This window comes from Symphalangus syndactylus, chromosome 6 (assembly GCF_028878055.3).
Source record: "Symphalangus syndactylus isolate Jambi chromosome 6, NHGRI_mSymSyn1-v2.1_pri, whole genome shotgun sequence".
Taxonomy (NCBI): Eukaryota; Metazoa; Chordata; class Mammalia; order Primates; family Hylobatidae; genus Symphalangus; species Symphalangus syndactylus.
Window position 1 is genome coordinate 151,970,039 of NC_072428.2, and position 22,278 is coordinate 151,992,316.

The window sequence follows — 22,278 nt, forward strand, 5'->3', positions numbered from 1 at the left end:
TTGATTTTAAAAAAATATTGAGAAAAACTTTAACTTCACTTTTTCCATCAAACTCAATGTCATGACAGCATTGTCATTTCAATCTAGGATTAAAACCTATTTCTGGACCCAGTGGACTTACTGTGATAGATTCTGAAAATGTCAGACGTTAAAGTCCAGTCTTTGATCTGCTGTCCTCTGCAGTTATCAAAAGGTCAGTTTATCCTGCTTCTTTTCTCTCTTTTTCATATATCTTTCACTTCAGCTTAATATTAGTATTAAGCTAAATTTCTTATTTTATTTTGATTGATAAAGGAAAACAGATTGTTTCAATACAGTTACTGAGAATAAGCAGCAAAACGTACTTATAAAGTACACAAGAGAGCTATAAGATAAAAAATTTGTTCAAAAAAAGATTTGGAAATTTTTATTGCATGAATGTTCAAATGGAAAGGAAAACTTTCTGGATTCTTTTTCCACCACACAGGAGTAGCAGCACTAAAGTAGTGAATAATGTCCGTTCAATTGGTAGTTTTCATGTATTTCTGATATCAGAAATGGACTGTTAGTAACTAGTTTTAAAAGCAGAGCATTTTTGTGCATGGCATTCCCCTGAATTCCAAAGCCCAAACTTAACTTAGGCTAATTTCTCTCTGCTGGGAGCCCCATTAATTTCTCATAGATAACATTTCATATATATGCGGCATTCTGATGATGTAAAGGAATTCACACCTTATGGGCCTACAAGCCAAATTTAATCAATGGCTTGCTTCATATGGCTGAGAGCTAAAAATTGTTTTGGCATTTTGGAAGTGTTTAAAGAAGGAGAAGGAAGGGGAGAAGAAGAATGAGTAGATGAAGGAGAGACAGAGACTACATATGGCCAGCAAAGCCTATAATATTTACTGTCTAGTTCTTTACACAAAGAACTTTTCCAATCTTGAACAAAACACACACATTTTTGTTATGCCAAAAAAGGACTACAATAAGTCTTCACTTAACATCATTGACAGGTGCTTGAAAACTGGTCATAGGTATATATATTTATGGTCACGTGATGTTTTGATACACGCATACGGAGGGATAAATTGGGGATGGTTAATTGGTACAAAAATACAGTCAGCGAAACCCATTTTACCATAGGTTGACATCAAAAGAGTTAAGCTTCTATGGCTTTTGGTAACTAAAACGTCAACAAACTTGTAAATAAAGATCAAAACACTTCTAATATTAAATGCTGAAATAAATTTCAGCTATTCATACGTTTAAGATTAATAAAAGCTAGTAAAATCATTATTTACCTACTTATTTCAGTTTAGGGTTGCAGTTGACCGCAGCCTATCCTGTCAGCTCAGGACGCAATGTGGGAACCAGCCCTGGACAGGGTGCCGTCGCATTGCAGGTGCACTCACACATACCCACAGTTACTCAGACTGGGACCACATAGACACGTCAATCAACCTCACATGCACAGCCTTGGGAAGTGAGAGGAAACTGGAGCATCCAGAGAATATCAATGCAGACATGGGGAGAATACATAAGCTCTACACAGACAGTGAACCCCAATTGGAATCAATTTGTTTTTTCTCATCAACATCATAATGAAATGACATTGAATGAAACGTCGTTATTCAAAGACCTGTTGTACTCAGTTCTAAACATTTCAGAATTAAGAGATCTACACACATCCTCTTCTATATAATGGAGTGGGTCTCTTAAAATTTCCTGGCAACATACTCTTAGCCTGCCTAGGAAACACTTTAGAATACAACTGCATTATAATAAATTTTCATATTCTATTCATATCTTCATATTTCTCCCTCTACTTATTAAGGTATAGTCTTGTATATGTAATCCTTCAGTTCCTGAACAAGGTGAACATATGATCTCATGATGTGTGTTTTAATTTCTTAACTTTGTTGAGATTTGGGAATGTGAGGATGATGGAAAGGAAAGAAAGGAATTCAGCAGCTATAAAAGAAATCTGACCTTTAATTTTTTTATTGAATTTGTTTCTTGTTTTATTTTTCCTTCCTTTGCACAAATGAGAACTTCTAGTTTTACAAAGGGTACCATCAACTTTAGGACAAAAATTTGTATTTGTGGCATAACACAAGTTGGAGACACAATGATTTAGAGATTGCATATCAATTTTATCAAATAAATGTGATAAAGTAGGTGATATGCACACACACACACACATTTGTAGTGACAAAACCATTGACACAGATACCCAGATGGCACTTAATGTACTTTCAGCCTTAAATTCTTTCTCAAGGACAAGCCATTTGTTTGCAAATGATTTAGCATTCAAAAATGATTAAACACGGGAAAAAATGCATTGCACATAAAGTTCAGATTACAAGTGAATTAAAGTCACACTAATATAACTATAATTTATAATGAATTCAAATGGCTTTCAGAAGGGTCATCTGTGGAAGGTGAAGAGCAATCTGAATTTATTTTTCTGGTAACTGGTCACAGCAATGTTTTCTAGACTAGTGAGTGAGTGCTCATACAGCACCATGTGTGTTCAACAACACATAAAGTTGGATGACAAAATCTACTTTAGTGAGAAGGTAGCTATTTCCAGGGGCACCAATAGTAATGTCAGTTTTGAGTCTTGGGTTTGCTTTTGTTTGTTTACAAGGCGATGAAATGTTTAAGGAAAAAATAAATTCTACCAATCCATGTTGAGTGAACATTTCAATCCTTGTAAAGACCAAAGTCAGCTGCCACCATGCCATGCAAACCTTATAGTACATGACATGTTAAATCGGTAACCTCGAAAGGGACTTCTGAGAAGCTATGAGTAAAAGGCACATACAAAATGCCTCTGAGATGAATTCACAAATGAAATGGAAAAGGATAACTGTGTACATCCAAGAAGAATAGTAATTAACAGAAAACAAGAACACTTCTAAATTGAAAGAATCCCTAAAGTAAAAGAAGACCAAAGAAAAAGAAATAAAGATGAGAAGTGAAATGAGGCAGAAATGGTGAGCGACAAGGAGATACACTGAGAAAAAAAGTAGCTAAAGTTAGTGTGTTATTATTTCAGCAAAATTAAGTATATCAATACTGAGAAATATGACTTGAAATAGATTCAGTACCTCAAGCAGAAACATAAACAAATAACATCTGGGTTTTTCTTTTGATAACCAGTATTTTAAATACAAAAATCTAAAAATTTTGTCTTTGTGTAAGAGTTACACATTTATCATACCAATCAATAACAAAAAGGCGCTATAAATACTGTATGGAAATAAATGTCCTAACAGATGTTAACCAGACATCAGTCTTCACCGGTAAGGATTAGATTTGAAGGTGTTTGCAGATAATTAAAACTTGTTTTTATAACATAACTTAGCAGCTAAGTAGTATAATGAAAATGGGATATTCAAATTATAAGATATAAAATATTAAAGATAGAAGAACATGTTTATTTTTTCAATATAAATATTGTTACAGCTCAGAGAAACAGTATGAAATCTCAGGGCTCATGAAAGGCCACATTCTAGAGATAGTGATTGACAGGTATGGTAATTCCCCTACAGCGTGGTGCCTGTTGTCATGGAGTAGCATGTCTCCTACAGGGTACTACCAGCAGGTTCATGTAGGAAGAGCCAATAGTCCATGTGAGAAACCCCGGAAGGCTAAAGATAGAAGGAAATATTTGTGCCACGTTGAAGAGCAAGTTCACCAGGTGAATTGGCATGTGGCTAGGGTACAACTTCCCATACATATATAAATAATGAAACACACAAAAAATTATCAGAAAAGTATTTTATTATTATTAGAGTCACGATTAGCACTCTCCTCATCAGGAGAGTTTTAGGTTTTTTTCTTGCCCTACTCTATACTTTTTAAACACAGTCTCCAAGTTTCAAAATAAAAGTTTCTTATTTTTAATTCAAATCTCAATTAAAATAAAACAAAAACCGAAAATGTAGAAGTTCCTTATTTTGACCATCTATATATCATACACAACAAAAAGACTGATAAAATTCCACTAAACACAACAGCTAGATCCGTATTCCCGTTACTGCTTAAGCCCATTCCAATAAGGATTTTATACCAAATCTGCCCTTGCCAAGGCTACCTGGGGCCTTCATTTTATTATTTGCAATGGACAATTTTAACTTCACATCCATGTTGGCTTCCTTACATCCTAGATGCACATACAGCCAGATTTTTTCCATCAGATGTGATTTGATCCTCCAAATTTGGAATGCCTTGATGACCTCCTCTTTATCTAAAGATCACTTTAAAAAGCCTGAAGTATTTGGCTCTTCCCTAAATCTTTGGCCAGATGTAATGTCATCCTCCCATTGGCTTTCTTTGTCCAAACTACATTAGCCTTATCTCAGATCTTCAAACAAGTTATATTTCCTGCCTAAGATCTTTCTATGAGTGAGTGAAAGGTGTGACGAAGATAGTTCCTCTTTGCCCCCAAAGGTTTCATTGATCACGCTGATAATGAATTTACTGTTATTTTAATCTCTTACTGTTATACTCAGGCTTAAATTCTCTACCCTACACACTTCAGTTGACATAATTTTAATTTCCACTGTGATGCTTCTCTCTCTTCTGTCAACACTCTCTCCTCACAGGGTTTCATCCAGATCAGGAGTCAGTAACATTTTTGACAAAGAGCCAGATAGTAAATATTGCAGGCTTTGTGTTGCCAAGAGGCAAATTTATGGAACTTTCCCTGCTGAAAAATTTCCCTGTATTTTACATTTTAGACTTATAAATGCCACACGTACTTATAACTCATGAGCCATACAAAAATAGGTGGCAGACCAGATCTGGCTCATGGGCTATAATAGTTTTCCAACCCCTCACCTAGATTCATGACTTTAGGCATGCTCTATAGGCTACGATGATCTAACTCACATCTCTAGCCAAGTCAACTTGTCAGTGCCTACTTGATGTCTCCACTTGGATTCTAACTAGCGTCTTAATTTAAGATTAAAAAATGTAAAATCAATCACACATACGCACCTACCCACACCTCTGTCACTTGCAAACTGCCTCATGTCATCAAGACTTTGCCATATCACTAAAAGTGACCATAATCCTCCATGTCCCTAAATCCAAATACCTTGATATAATTCTTGCTCAGTAAATTCAATCATCTTCAAGTCAACTTCCAATCTCAACTGATTTTCTCCAACTTTATTGCTACACTCATAATCCCAACTACCATCATCCTTCAACTGGACAGGTGCAATAGTCAGCTAAATGAACCCCCTTCCTTCACTAGTGTACCCTTCCACAATAGTACACCCTCCTAAGAGCTAACCTCATCGTATCACACATCCATCATACACTTTTCAATGTAGTTAATTTATATTCACATTTTGATATAAGATCTAGATTTGGTCCCTGAGAACACTCATGTAATCTCTCTCCATGCTCTTCCTTCATGGACATTCCAGCCAAACCGGCCTTCTTTTCTTTGTAAGAAACTATCAAGCTCTCTTTTTAAATTACAGAATCTTTATATCTGCCCTTCTTTCTGCTCAGAGCACCCCAGATCTTCAAAGTACCTTCCTCTTTGTCTTCACTCAACTCTCAAATGAAATATTACCTCCTCAGAGAGAAAAATGCTCTGAAATACCTACAGCCAGATCAGTGCCTTCCTCCTTGACAGTTTTACTCAGCCATGTTATCACATGTAATCTTCTTCGTAGTAGTGTACTTTATAGCCCTTCACACCATTGCTTTTTTTAGGTATTTGTATGTCTTCCTCCTCTTTCCCTCCTCACTACAGTATAGCCAATTGTGTCTTTGCCTTCTTCACTGCTATATCCCCTAGTGCCTGGTAGGCTTTCTATAAACAGCCATTTATTGACTTATTGACTACATGTATATGCTAATCCTTTTTACTAATTGTTGTTACACTATAAATTTCTCTTCTCCCTCTCTTCGCTTCCCTCTTCTCATGTCCCTTGATGCTTCCTACTCAATATTAACATGGACATCATTTTGTGTCTTCAGCATTTCTCTTTTCATTATATTATGATAGGTTAATTTTCCTAAGAAAACACTATTTTGACAAAAGCAAAGCATTAAAGTAAAGCAGCATAGGATCAATTTTTTCCTATTGAAAAGGAAACACCATCTTTCCGAGAAGACAATTCCACCAGGAAACAAAAAAAACACACACATTTCCGGTAAGTCCTAGTTCCCAAGACTTGAAGCCAGTATGTTTTTCCACTTTCAAGTATCCTTGACTGTAGAGATAAAAGGTATCCACTTAGAGATATTAACTCATTACCACTGCCTAAATTTGGTTTCCAGAAACACAACTTAATATGACATCAATGGATGTGATAATCATTTGAAAGTAGCTTTATCAAAATCATCCAACAGAACAAGTTACTTTCCTAATTAGCATCCTCGGTTAAATACCTAAATCTGATGAATAATAAGTTATGCATTATGCTAAATTGCATTGGCTCACTATCTTAGAATGCTTTCAAACTAATTAAAAATGAGATATTCAGTGATGAGAAACATAAAAAGATAAAAACCTATTTCAATCAGTTTAAATTAGAATTTAACATTTCTTCAATACGCTCTTTTGTAGTCAATTGCAAGAGTAATAAAGCAAAATTATTGAGTCTATAATAGTGACCGTTCAAAATTCATAGTGAATTATTAAAAAGAAAACTAAGGTCCCTGCCAACTTTCCACCTCACTTCAAAGCATAGCCAAGGTCATTACAACAGCAAGTAAAAGACTCCACACAATTCCCACTTCTTCGCCTCTATACTGTTACTTCTGGAATCTTCTACTGCTCCAAATTGTGTGTTTGCTCCAGACTCAGCAGTTCTCACCACCTTGTTCTTCCAATTGCCATCTTCTCTGTGCGGCCTTTCTTGACTACCCAGTTAAAAATTATCCTATCAAAATTATCTGATCCCCATCCAGGATTACTTTTCACCATCTAACTTACGATACTTTGCATATTTATGTGGCTCATTGTCTGTTATCTGTCTCCCTAAGTTAGAATGCGAGCTTCATGATGGCAGAGTTTTGGTCAATTTCCTTCACTCAATAATTCCTGACCCAAAGTAAACACTTCATAAGTATTTTTTGAATATACTAATATATAGTCCGAATTATCAAGGAACTTATAAATAAATAAAGACACAACCCAGCATATAGTGCAGCTTGAGAAATGTTGATAGTGTGGTACAGGAGGAGGTATGTAAACTATGAGAAGCAACAGTTAAATAAGAAGCAATCCAGAAAGACACACAGTGTGGGTGACATCTGAGTTAAAGGACAGAAGGTAAGAAGATAACCAGATGGAGAAAAGAGAGGAAGATCTTACAAACAAGCATCAGAAGTTACCATAAGAAAAGCAAGTACAAAATCATCAGAAGAAAAACAATTGCATCCCAGTTATTACCACAAACATAATTAACTATGAAAACCCAGAACAGTTCATGCTTTGATAATGCTAAAGTTGATACGTAGATTAAGATGTGATATAACAATCTGCAAATCTTAGTTTTCAGAAAACCTTTTTAGGCAAGATATGATGATTTAAGGAAGAAAAGTTGCTGATGGATGAGGCATGTTGTCCCTTAAAGACAAACACTATGAAGACTGCGTACAGCCTTTATAATGGAAAGGTGCCACGTTTTTTCTTTTCTAAGTCCTTGGAATCTCAGTTGGCAACTTTGAAATTCATGTGTAATTCATGAGCTTTTTAAAAGAAATGTAATAAGTAACACAAGTGATTCTAGAGCTTGTCTTTAGGCTGAGGTAGATATTGGCATTATAAATTGAAGTGCTAGAAAGGAACAATAAGAATTAAGAATAAGCAGTAATTTCTGCCAAGATCTGTGGCACCCAGTCTCACACATAAGGCTTTTTGGAATCTCTTGGTTTCCAAGGTTCAGGCTCTCATACTTTAGTTTGTACATAAAGGACTTAAGTTATTCTTAAAGCACAGTTTTAGCACTTCACACCAGGAGATGGTTATGAGACTGATCACAGGATAAAGTGAAATAGGATGTGTGCCTACTTGTAGAAGGAACCTCGTTCCTTTTGCCATTCTATTCCTACTTTTCTGGCAGGAAAGTCCTAGAAAAAATTTCATATACAGATTAATTTTAAACAATTTACATGATATTTTACTATTAATAGCTTCTAGAATATCTTAGCTTAGGCTGGCCCTGGTGGCTCACACTTGAAATCCCAGAATTTTGGGAGGCTGAAGTGGGCGGATCAACTGAAGTCAGGAGTTTGAGACTAGCCTAGCCAACATGGTCAAACCTAGTCTCTACTAAAAATCCAAAAATTAGCCGGGTGTGGTGATGCGTACCTGTAATCCCAGCTACACAGGAGGCTGAGGCAGGAGAACCATTGAGCCTGGGAGGTGGAGGCCGCAGTGAGCCAAGATTGTGTCACTGCACTCCAGCCTGGGCAACAGAGCAAGACTCTGTCTCACAAAAACAAAAAACAAACAAACAAAAAAAGAGTATCTTAGCTTATATATTTCTCACATCTGATCCTACCACTTTACTTCTTTTTTCCTGTTTATACCAATTATTTCTATTCCTCTTTACATATAGGCAGAAAGATAAGACTAAAATGTGTCATAGACAATGACATCTAGTAAATTGACGTATTCTTCATGTTTAATTCCACAACAGATTTCAAATACAACCAAAATCTCCAAATAAAATCTTAATTCTAAATTGAGTGCTTGTACAGTCTTCAAATATGTTCAAATAGAACATCAAAGCTCAATAAAAATAGTTATATCACTTGGGATGGTGTTTAAAATATTTTTTCCTAAATAAATTCAGCTTCAGAGGATGAGAAAACCTTCGTTAGGAGATGTTTTAAAGAACAAATTAAGTTAAATGTGAAGGAAATCATACTTTATTTTGTTGAATAGTAAGATTTTTTTGTTGCTATTGTGAATTAATGCCATCCAAATATTGAGTGATGTAATTCAATTTAGTAAAAGAAAAAAGTCTAAATTATCAACTTCTTTCCTTATAAAAATGAAATATGCTATAACTTGCATTTTTTCCATGGCAATGACCCTGATGATCAGAGAGGTTAAAACCTAAAAACATTTAAAATCATCTAATCTAAATTATAAAAAAGAAATCCCTTTCTTCAGAAAAAATAATTTTTTAAGGAAGCACTCATAAACAAATCTCTACTAGTAGATATACAGCATACACATCTCTTACTATCTCCCATGCAGACTGCATAAAAAGGCGTGCTGGCTACTTTTAAGAAAACAACATTCAGATGTCTGGAAAGTATCTGAAATGCATGATTAATCTACACAGATAATTTTCTCAAGAAACCAAATTTTGAAGACAAGTAATTCAAAAGTCTATTGTCTATAAAGTAAATCCGCTGGTATACTTAAACTGCTGTAATCCTTTCTCTGTTTACCTTATAGTGTGCACCTCTCAAGCTATGGGAATGCATGTCTTCTCTAAGAAGAGCTGACTTCTTTTGTAGGAAAAAGCTGTTGGAAATGACTGTTAGGATTTCAAATGTTTGGGAGTGTGTATTCATGTGGGTTTTACGTGTTGAATATTTGCATTTGTAATTTTAAGATGCTTAAATCAAAAACTAAAATGACCTATGCAACATAATTCTGCCATAGGATAAATTAAATTCAATTAAATGTTCCCATACAAATTATTATCTACCACAATGTAAAAATATTTATATATCACAAAGATGTAAGAAACACTGACTTCTATTATACAGCAGAGTTCAATTTCACTACTACTTAGCTTGATGATATTTTAAGGTCATGTCTCTTGGAATACACATTCAATATTCATTGCCAAACGTCTGAGCTCACCTCTCTTGAAGCAATATTCAATTATCAAAGGAAAATAATTTACCAAGCAACCTCACAAAACACAAACTCTAGGTAGCATCAAGGTTTTTCAAAGTGATTATTCCTTACTGGTCGAGATCCTAAGATATTAAAACTCATAGATCACATGATCTGAGATTTTCTAATTGAAAAGCTGTAGCTGTAAACCTTTCATTCAAAGTCGGATACTACTTTCAGCTGTCAAAAGAATTATGCAATCACTTAAACTTCTGGAATGAAAGAGAAAATGAAGGGAACAATAAAAGTAACTGAAATGCACTGAGAAATGAACATAAGGAACCAAATGGAGGCAAAGACAGAGAGAGAGAGAGAGAGGGCTGTTTATCTAACCTTCCCTTCTTGAGTGGGTTTTCTCTGATATCTCTAGAGAACAATTGGATGTGTAACAATGAAATACAAAACACAAGATACTGTCTTCGTATAATTACTTGTAATGATTCCAAGATGGCATAATTTGAGAACTTGCTAAATAGGACAACAAAGTGATCTGCTTTTCCAAAATTTTGCCCCTTAGCTTATATATTATTTCATGGTGAAGATCAATAAAACTGAAAATTGGAATTGCCAGATATTATCAGATTTTATTTTTTGAATGCTTAACAGCTGACCCAAAATCTGGTCATAAAAATGGAAGTTAAATTAAATTGTCCTCAAAATTTAAGTTTGCTACATTTGTAAGAACCACTTGCTTCTTCAAAATCTCAAACTTTCTCATATCTAGCAGCAAATTGAAATTAGGAATTTAAGCATGTAAATTCATCATGGAAACCAAATTGATTAAAATTTTCTGTGTATTCATGATAATGTTTAAAATTTTTGCTACATTTAAACCCTAAGTTAGTTACAAAAACCCTAAAATTATGCTTGTTTAAAAACTTGGGCTAACTTGCTTTTGAAAACATACTGACATATTCGTTCCATTCTTCTTATAATTATTTTTTTGTCACTCCCAAGCAGCACACCATTGTATATATCCCCAAAACGGCACTTCTTTGTTAAAGCCATTAGGACAGAAATATTTTTGAGCCAGATGCAATGGCTCATGCCTGTAATGTCAGTACTTTGGGAGGCCTAGGTTAGAGGACTGCTTGAGGATAGGAGTTTGTGACCTGCCTGGGCAACATAGCAAGACCCAGTCTTTACAAATGAAATGAAAATAAAATATAAAATAAACTGGCTGGACAAAGTAGTGCACACCTGTGGTCATAGCTACCAGGAGGCTGAGATGAGAGGACCATATGAACCCAGGAGTTTGGGGCTGAGAATGAGCTATGACTGCACCACTGCACTTCAGCCAGAACTATGGGTTGGTGAGTTAGAAATAAGTTCTCAGTTCTGAATATAATAACTGCTCCTGGCACTCCCCAGAATGAGCTGGGTTTTCTTTTGCCTCTCTATAGTCCCTCTTCCTCAGGAAATACCCCCATGGTTCTGCCCGCTGTGCTATTAATTACACCAATGCTTATTATACGTCAGTTCAGTTTTATCTAGATTCTCCCAAAGTCAGTGCTGAACTTAGTTGTTTGAAAATGTATATATTGTAATAGTTACCAAAAAGACCAAATACAGCTAGATATTTATGCTATTTGTTTTATTTCCATCGTAGGTATATTTCCTTTTAAAATTCATATATATCTTTCTCTAAGGATTGTCTCCGTTTTCAGATGTTAAGCACTTTCTCATGCACACACCACCTAAGCAGCAAAGACAGAGTCCACGTCAGGGAATGTCACATTCAGGATAAGTACCTATTATTCTGTAACTCAGAAGTAGGAAAATGGATGTCCTCAAGCAGATGCTTTTCTTGACAGATACAAAAATTTGACAAGGATCACTGACTGACTTCCAACCCACCATTCATCCCTTTTATCTTATTTTGACCCTAAGGGTCCCAGAGGGATAATGGCACTACATTCCTATTTAGAATTCAGATTTCAGATTGCATTTCTTATATCATTGTTTATAAGTAGTGGTTGCACACAGTCGCGATAATACTATGACATTAATCTACATTCCTCGTTAAATCGATTTTTGTCTTCCGTTTTTGAGCTTAGCTACAATTTCTCACACGGTTTCTCTAGGAAGATTCCTCAATGACTGAAACATTTAGAACATGGTCGATTCATAAATACGACACTGGGATTCCCCAATGACTGAAACATTTTGAACATGGTCCATTCATAAATACGACACTGGGATTCCCCAATGACTGAAACATTTAGAACATGGTCCACTCATAAATACGACACTGGGATTCCCCAATGACTGAAACATTTAGAACATGGTCCATTCATAAATACGACACTGGGATTCCCCAATGACTGAAACTTTTAGAACATGGTCCATTCATAAATATGACATTGGGATTCCCCAATGACTGAAACATTTAGAACATGGTCCATTCATAAATATGACATTGGGATTCCCCAATGATTGAAAAATTTAGAACATGGTCTATTCATAAATATGAAGAGCTTGTGTAGAAAGTATAATTTACTTATCCTATTATGCTTAAGAAATTATGTGAAATAATGTGAAAATAATCTTAAAACATTTGCATGCATATTTGCTGCAAGAGTCATCTTTCATTGATACTTAATCATAATCATGGACATGGTGGGTCCCAATAACCAATATTTAATGCAAGACTGTAAATTTAATAGAGAGAAAACCTTATTTATAAATTTTCATGTGTTCTTTTCTTGACAATAAGGAGCTGTGAGATTTGTATTTTAAAAGATACTTAGTAATAAAAACTTTAATTTTTAAAACTTTTATTTTTAAATTCTGCTTAATTGCATAAAAGTTAAAAGGTAATATTTAATATTTAATGAGGCTTATTGAGCTAAATGATGATATGCAGCTTGGGTTATACTTGCAATTATAAGATTTTCTCATTATACCTAAGCAATCTCCTTCACTCAATCTAGCTACCACTAAGGAAGCAAAATTCCCTGAATCATAGTATCAAAGCATTCCATTATGTTTTCTATTAAGTTGTTTTGTTCTTTGAATCATTGTCTATTTTAATTTATCCTTTTAGAAAGAAAACAAATTACTTAACTTGCATTTCCCACTAGAAGCTTCACTACAGCTAGACTTGGAATGGATTTCAGGCCATTTTTTAATAAATGATGGTCCCTAGTGAAAGATAGAATACTTGAGCCATCAATATTGAGTAAATAAAAGGGTTTGGGTAAATAAGAGAGAAGATACCTATTTTTCTCAAATATTTTAAATATCTAATAACCTATTCCTCATCTAAAACAAGCCACAATTACTGGAAATGATGGTCAGAGGAAGGTATTAGCAACCCTGTGTAATACTACATGTCATGTTGGATCACTATTACAGAGAAACAGTTGTCATGCTGCATTTTAGTAATTCTACACATCACCAGAGAAATAGACAACTCTTATAGCCAAAGAAATCCAACGTAGCTACTGTCTACATATTCTTGTTTTAGACCTTTGGTGAAAAAAACTACTATGTGTATTGAATATATTTTACATTAGTTTTATCACAAAAGAAAAATGAGAATTCTATTAGATGCAAATACAAATTCTGAATGACAGGAAAGAAAAATTAAAATCAAAGCTGATCTTAATTAACAAAATGTATTATCTGCTTACATGTATATACAACTGTTCATATACAAAGGCACAGATGCATTTGTGGTTTTGAAAAAATATCTATTTCATTTCAAATCTTCATTGAACAATATTACATATGGCAAGAAAACTGATCTTTTTGAAGGATCTTTTAAAAAGTGTTAAACTTTATTAGATACTCCAAACTAGCAAAGCTCAACTTCATCACAATTATATAATAACACTGCACACTTTCAATTTTATCTGGAGAAATATATCTATCCCTTGAAATAACTCTGTAAACTTCCTGCTCACAGATTTCATTTCAAGCCTTGAAAATGCAGAAAATCAATGCTGAATATACTTGCCCCGAAAGGAAAAGAAAATTTCAGGGGTGTCAGGATGTTTTATCACATAAAGTACAGAATTGCAATTTGTATATGAGCAGGCAACACACCTCCAAAAATAATACAATACTTATCACAAAATACATTCACAGATACTAGATTTGGCACAAACCACTCCATACAGCTATTGATGAAATCAGTATTGAAAGCCTTATTCCAAAATCTATGGCCCTTTTCTACTCTCCAACTGACATTTCAGGATGCCACAACCTTGCAGCTCCACTCTCTCATTAATTTCCCCTAAATACCCTTGGCAGAAGAACGAGAAACGTCACATTTTTCATTTAATTTCTAAAGAACATCACATCCTTTAAGAATAGGTTCTTGAAATTTTAAAATGTTAAACATAAAAACCCTAAAGAGACAAACATCCAAAAACATAAAAACCCTAAACAGACAAACGTCCAAAAACTTTTCTTCAAAATCACAACAACTTTATATGCTACGTGTTCCTGTAAAATACCACATACACAAACTCACAGGCACACCCACCCACCCAAAACCCACACACTCGAATTTATATGGCCTCGTAATACCTCACATATATATACATGTCACCAAATGCAACAGAGACACACGCATATATATGGCCTCATAATACCTCACATATATATACATATCATCAATTACAACAGAGAAAAGCCAATTTCAGAAACATGGCTTCAATTTTGATGCATTTACTCACACTTAATTCTATTTCAATTTAACTGCAGAGATATTACAATACCCTGTAACAAAAACCTGACGGAAGATTGTAACAAATTGCTTAAACATCAAACCAAACACTAAACATAATTTCATCACAAAGTGAAATTCGCATCCAACTCGCAAAGAATTAGAAAATCCTTGCACTTACCTTGGCCTTGTCCATTCCCCAGATGACCCCAAAACACCACCGTCATCATCAACAGCCCCGGAGCCCACGTCCACATCCTTCTAGTGACACGCTCGTGTCTTCTGGCCATTGCATCTTAAACTCTGCATATTCAGTGGGGTGGATGTGAAAGTACAATAAATTACATTCTTAGAGAAATACACTACGACTCAAATCCCATATCTAATATGCACTGTGCATTTCTGAATTATCCTGCCTACAAGGAGGTACATTTGAAAATCATGCTTCCCTTTAGGGTTGTCATATTGATGATTAATACGAAAGCTCATTCATTTTTAATCTTTAAGCATTCATCTGAATTCCATTTTTAATATCATTTTCCAAAACAGGCCACTTAACCTATGAATGTTAAAAAGTACTCCCGATATACATATTGGAGTTCAGTCAAGCAAAAGCATGGTGTATGGACACTACTTAAGTATAACTTGATATTTAGGCAAATTGATGAATTTAACATACCATGTAATCTCTACATATATACAAAAGGACTTTTCAACACATTTATGTAAGTTTTGCATAAATACCCTTGAAAATATTCTCAAGTTTTAAGTGGTATTCTAATTATGTCAGTAATTTTAACTGAATAAAGAGATGCATCATGTGCAAAAACTAATCTTGTTTACTTAAAATTGAGAGTAAAATTAATTATAGAAGGTACAAAACACTTGTAATTTTGATTTCAGATATATGACCCACAGGAACCTTCATATATACAAATATTATACACATATATGACAATGTATATTTGAATGTTCATTTTGAAACTGCTTTTCATACTGATACATGAAAATACTTAAATGTCCACCAAAGCAAGGTTATTTATTCATACATTTGAATGATATACAGTAGCTCAAAAGAATAAACTTGAGTTGCATGTACTAATATGGATAAGTGTCCAAAATGAATAGTGAAGCAAAACTAGCAAATTTAATAATGATAAGTTCAAAATTACACCTTTCATATGTAAACATGTGCAATAGTTAAAACTATAAATTTTATGTTGCATAAATATATAATACAGTATAATAACGCATAAGAATGAGAAACACCTTCAAGACTAAAGTTAGGAAATTACAAGACTACAATTTAAATGGTTAGTAGGTGGAATTTTAAATCAGAGGTTACTCCTAAATCCCAATTTTTCCACAGTTGACAAAATAACGGAGTTAAGAAAAATAAACTTAATGATTTCCAGAATGAATGCTTTATTCAAAATGCTACGTAATTACAATTCTAATAAACTTGCAAGGAATCCAGTCACCCAGAAATTTTTTATGCCTTTCTCCTACATCACGAAAGGGGAAGATTTAATTACCAACTTTGCATTACTTAACGTCAGACTCATAGTATCAGAGCTAAAGAGAAATTGAAGAAACACCTAACTCAACCTCTCCATTTTAAATGACCAAATGAGTTGAGAAGGTTACAATGACATTTCTAAGTTCATATGTAAAAACAGAATTTTGATGACAATGACAGTTTAAGTACTAATAAACACTCCTGGAAAAGTTACTGTAATCCAGGTTATTTTACTGTGCTAAATGCCTTACATTCTTTACCCAATTCAGTTTTCACAGAAATCCTATGAACAAAGCACTTCCAAAATTTACCACTTCACAGCTAAGAAAACAAGGCTTAGAGAAATGCTACACGATCCCCTAGTCATGAGGTTAGTAGGTACCACTGTGGAGACTGAGGCAAAACAGGACGATTTCAAAGCCTATGCTCTGAACAAGTAAACACTAAGCAGGAATTTAATTCTAGATCTCCCAGTTGTAGTCCAATAATCAGCCAAAAAATGGTGCTGAGAAGAGGGGAAAGAAAGATGTCTTGTATGTGGAGCCTCATGTATTTGATCCCAAATACATCTTCATATTGAAAATCATTAGAGCACAAGGCAAAAGAATTATTAGTTTGTTTCTAAAATCATCAACCTTTCCCAAGTTGAACATACAAATATATTTTATCATATATATACTATATGTGTGTATAGCGTGTGTTTATCTAAGTATTCCTGTGGTTTATATATCTGGATGTGGAATTACAAGTGTTTTGTGGTTTATTATTTATTTATTATTATACTTTGAGTTTTGGGGTACATGTGCACAATGTGCAGGTTTGTTACATATGTATCCATGTGCCATGTTGATGTGCTGCACCCATTAACTCGTCATATAGCATTAGGTGTATCTCCTAATGCTGTCCCTGCCCCCTCCCCCCACCCCACCACAGTCCCCAGAGTGTGATGTTCCCCTTCCTGTGTCCACGTGTTCTCATTGTCTCCCTCTGTTGCTCTGGCTGGAGTCAGTGGTGTGATCATAGCTCACTGCAGACTCCAAGTCCTAGGCTCAAGCGATACTTTTGCCTCGGCCTCTCAAGTAGCTCGGACTACAGGCACACACCACCATCCCCGGCTAATTTTTTTACAGAGATGGGTCCCACCGTGTTGCTTGACTGGTCTCAGCCTCCTTAAGTCAAGGGATCCTCCCACCTGGACTTCCGAAAGCACTGAGATTACAGGTGTCAGCCACCGTGCGTTTTTTGATTTCTTCAATTAATTTTACTTATACACTTGATTACACAAGATTAATTTTGTGTACATAATGAATCTCTTTTGAGGTTTAAGTTACTGATTAATTAGAGTACCACTTAACAAGCGTGTCATCCCAGCACTTTGGGAGGCTGAAGTGGGCGGCTCACCTGAGGTCAGGCATGAGCCACCGTGCCCGGCTTACACACATTCTTTTCACTCCTGCTTGCAGATCTCTGTTCCCTTCTAATTCCAGTGGAACCACTTTCACTTAGTATCAAAATATCCAGATCCACTCATCAAAGTGTAAATAATCCTCCAGCAAATTACCTTTGCAAATCTATTTTTATGTAATATTTCCTTAACTTCTTCTTACCTACATCCAGTAGTCATTTTACAAGGCAGAATTTTTTCTATTTTATATAGAACTGAGGCAGTATTTGAAAAAAATCTCAAAACACTCTTCAGGAAGGACTGGCATCTAAAACACCAGTTCCAATATATATTTCAGTAACATTTTAAAGGACAGATGCTTTTCAAAATGTTATTATAATTTAAAAAAATGTAACCTTCCTCTCTGAGTTCATGTTTATGGAAAACTAATATTTCATAAATGCCAAGTTACTATGATGTATTATCTAAATGCTGCCCCTGCCATTCTATAAATACAAAAATCATAACCTTCTAACTAACTTTGGTATTAGTCAACAACTGTGCTGATGAAAAGTAAAATCAATTCATTTAAAATAATTTTCCATGAACAAAATCAAGTAACTTGTAAGTAGTATGGTAGATGAACCAAAAAATAAAGTAACATTAACCAGAAAGACATGCCATGGACTTCTCTAATCTTTTTTTGGAACACCCTTTTCATGCATATGAAAATAAAAATTAAATATAAAATACCTACTTTATGTATGTACTTTTACTTGTGTCTATTGTTCTTTAAAGATTAAAATAACTCCTAAAGCCTGGATAGCTGAGCCCATTGTGCTCTTCTGCCCATAAAATAGATCGGATGTGCAGTGAAAGAGGTAAAACTTAGGCTTTCAGGTTAGTTACGACGATGGAAACACAATTCTATTCAATAGTGTTCATCTTGGTCTTTCAAATGTTTAAGGTCACAAGGCAAAAGAGAACAGACTTTAAGAATGTTCGTGTATTACTTCTCGTCTTACCCAATAGCTACATTAGTTCAATTAGGCCAGTGTTTTGGAGTAAACAGCACTGTGAAATGTGTCGTGGAGTCCGGAGGCTCCACCACCTACCTCCATGTAGTTGTTCTGTCCGATGGAGCCTAGAGTAATACCTTAGGAGATGCATTACATCTACAGGTACCAACCAGGAAGGGTAGTCTTGAATTAAATGGCTTTAGAACACGTTATAAGAGCAAATCGAAGCTTCTAGGTATTAGAACCACTTCAATCACAGAGCGTCTCTGGGTTCTATCTGTGGCCAGCATCAAGTATCTGTCTGCCCTCCCCGAATGCTTTCTCTCATCATGTGGATCTTCTAGATGGTCTTATTCTTCCCCAGCCAGCCAACTTGATCAACAAGCCTAGGTATATTAGATATGTATAAAGTTGGTTCTTAAATAAAGTCCATTTCTGTATCTAGGTAAGTAATGTCTTCAGACTTACAATTTCATTGATATCTAGAAAGAGTGACTCTAGTTAGCTTCTAGTGTCAGTTTTTCTAGCAGCTTCTTTAAAAACAAAAATCCTCTCTGGAACAAAGCTTCCTTGCAAGTATTGCTGTTGGCAATAGTCCTCTTTACTGAAATGCTTATCCGGTGAAACTTGCGCTGTGCCAGTGAGCCTGCAGGTTGATGGTCCTTTTGTTCAACTTCTCCATTATAAAGCAACCTCTCTGATCACCCTTTTAAAACTAAAGACCAAAGAATCAAATGAGATCAGGAAGTGACCAGAGCTCACAGGTCATCAACTCCTCTTCTTAGCATATTATAGCACACAGTCTAAGCCCGAAAAACACAGCAGAACCCATTACAGCTCTCGAGTTCCAGTTATTAACATTGATTTTTTCCAATGGGAAATTTTCATTAGAAGCTATCACAGGACTCACATTCAGTAATAACTTAGATTAGGATACATACTGGAGCCTTTGTCCTTAGAGTAGGTGCCACTGAGTCACTATTAAAAGGAGTCTTTTTGATCTTAGTAAATTCTCACAGGGCTTATCTCAGTCTAAACTGTAACTGGCCTTTACTAGTGATGTCATGTGTAGTTCAAATTAATATTGTAATGTATATAAATTGTATATATAGTTATAATACATGCATGTATTTACAATTATTTATTTTATTTTATTTTTTAATAAGATAAAAGTTAGAGGTTAAAATATGACTCTAGGCCATTGTGCTTTAGAATGAAGAGCACAGACATGGGTTGGAAATGTAAATTTTGGCCCAATTTAATTTCTGTGACAAATTCATTAATGTCTTCAAGGTTCAGGCCCTATGTATGAGACAAATGAAAACAGCTCTAAGATTCCTGAAAACCCTAAAATATTAAAATTCCACTCTGCCATTAGTTCAGATAAATCATTTGCCAATTTGCCCCACAAGAACCAGGCATCTTTAAATGGTAACATAACATGCACTTCTCTCTCCCAAAGTGTGGTGCATAAACGTTCTGCTTCTCAATAACACAGGATGCCTGCTAAAATGTGCTGTCAGGGGGATTAGTAAGGAAATGTTGTATCAAAACTTCTGCAGATGTGGCCCTGAAATACACATTGTAATAAATCCTCCAGGCCTCTCAAGTTAGGAATAACTGGTTTATAAAATTGTACTTACTTAAAAATTATAGATAAACAGATTTCACCGTAACCCATTCTTTCTGTTCTGAATGAAATAAGGCTCTATATTCAGACTGAATTTTCAGTGAAAAACAACTTAAAATAGTGACAAATCATCTATAAGTTTAAATGAATATAACTAGGAGACCTGAAAACTCAGGTTTAGCAGTCATCTTCCAACAGTTTGAGAGCCCACAGGAGCCACAGAGCCCTCATGTCTCTCCAGAGAAGCAGGGTGATTCTTCCCCCTAAACACCATGCAATTCTTGAAGTGAGTGAAAGCATCCCTGCTCACACTGATACCCTCTCAAGTGAACTCAAAGTTAAGCCATCTCCAGCCAGACCAGATATCCTGGCCCATATCTCATTCATTAATATATGTTGAGAAGCCTTTGTTTCTTGGAAACTACATGAAGTGAATAGGCTGTGGACTCCACTGGACATAGTGGTCTATATTTAACCAATTCCCTTCACACATATGTATCAGATGCTCTCTTAGTTACGGAGCTGCAGTGGTGAATAAGAAAGCCACAGTCCTGTACTCCCAGGGTTTCAATTCTGAAGACGAAGACAGGCACAGAAACCCAACTGAGCAAAGAGAAGAGATTATTACAAAATGTGTTCACATGCAAAGTGAAGCAAGGGACTGAATATACAACAAGGGTTTTGGGGCGAACATTAGATACAATCTTAATTCAGATTATATAAGATTCATACATATAATTTTTATATTTAGATATATTAATTTGGGCCGGGCGTGGTGGCTTATGCCTGTAATCCCAGCATTTTGGGAGGCCAAGGCGGATGGATCACTTCAGTCCAGGAGTTTCAGACCAGTCTGATCAACATGGCAAAACCCCATCTCTACTAAAAATAAAAAAGTTAGCCGGGTGTAGTGGTGTGCGCTTGTAGTCCCAGCTACTCAGGAGGCTGAGAAAGGAAAACTGCTTGAACCCAGGAGGCAGAGGTTTCAGTGAGCCAAGATTGTGCCACTGCACTCCAGCCTGGGTGACACAGCAAGACCCTGTCTCAAAAGAAAAAGAAAAAAAGAAATATTAATTTGGATTATACAGATTCTAACCACTTCTTTCAAGTGAGAATATTTAAGGTAAGACCTGAGAATAAAAAGAGTTAGCTTTTCATACACTACAGAAAGATTCGTCTTTTAGGAAAAACCCCCAGTGTTCATGGACCCTAATATATGAGCAAGATCTTGGCATGTAGAAGAAACCTGTGAATTGGATGAAATGAAAAACTGAAAAGTAGGAATCTGGATGAAGTACAGAAGGGAGAAAGACTAATGTGAGACGTGGCTGAAAGAGAAGGATATGTGAAACAGTACAGGTCTTCATTAGTAATGATGAGGAACATAAATGTTAGTCCAAGTACACCAGAAAAGTGGGAGAGTTGGAAACTGAAAGACATGTTAAGAGATCACTTTGGTTTCTCTGTAGCTAACAGGGTGTAGGAGATTAAGAATTAAAGTAGGTTGACTAAGGATGACCTAAGAAAATAAGCATAGGTAAGAAAATATGTGGCTCTGGCTAGGCTGGGGACATTGGAAATCAAAAGAGGTGGAGGAAATTACAGATGTATTTGGAACCAAAATATTTTTTAAATGAATGTTGAATTGGATATTGTCAGAATATTGAGGAAGGGCCAAAAATGACTTATAAGCGTCTAGCATGGCTGGCAGTGCCACTTACTGACATGTGGGAAACCAGGACATGTTACCTCTGAATTATTCGAGTGCTATTGTCATGTAAATCATCAACTCCCAGAATAAAGGTCTGGGCCAAACTCTAAGACTGGAAATTATGAGCTGTTTAGTAGTGTTTAGAGCTTAGAGAGAGTATGTGTGTGGAGAGAAAAGAAGAGCAATTAGGACAGAACCCTTAGAAACATCAATATTTAAAATTTGGGAAGAGAAACAGAAACAAATAAATTGTGGGAAAATGAAGCTCAGGGTAGTTGCAAGGGAATGCTAAAAATGAACTATGGCATTTGAGGAGGAAAACGTGGAAACTGAAAGCAAGAGAGTACGGATGGATCGTGAGGGAGCAGCAGCAGCTGTGTCCTAAGAAGAGTCTCAGTGAAAATGAAGGGTTGTAGGAATGAGGACATCTGGGCCAACGAGCTGGCAAGGAGTGATGTCCAGG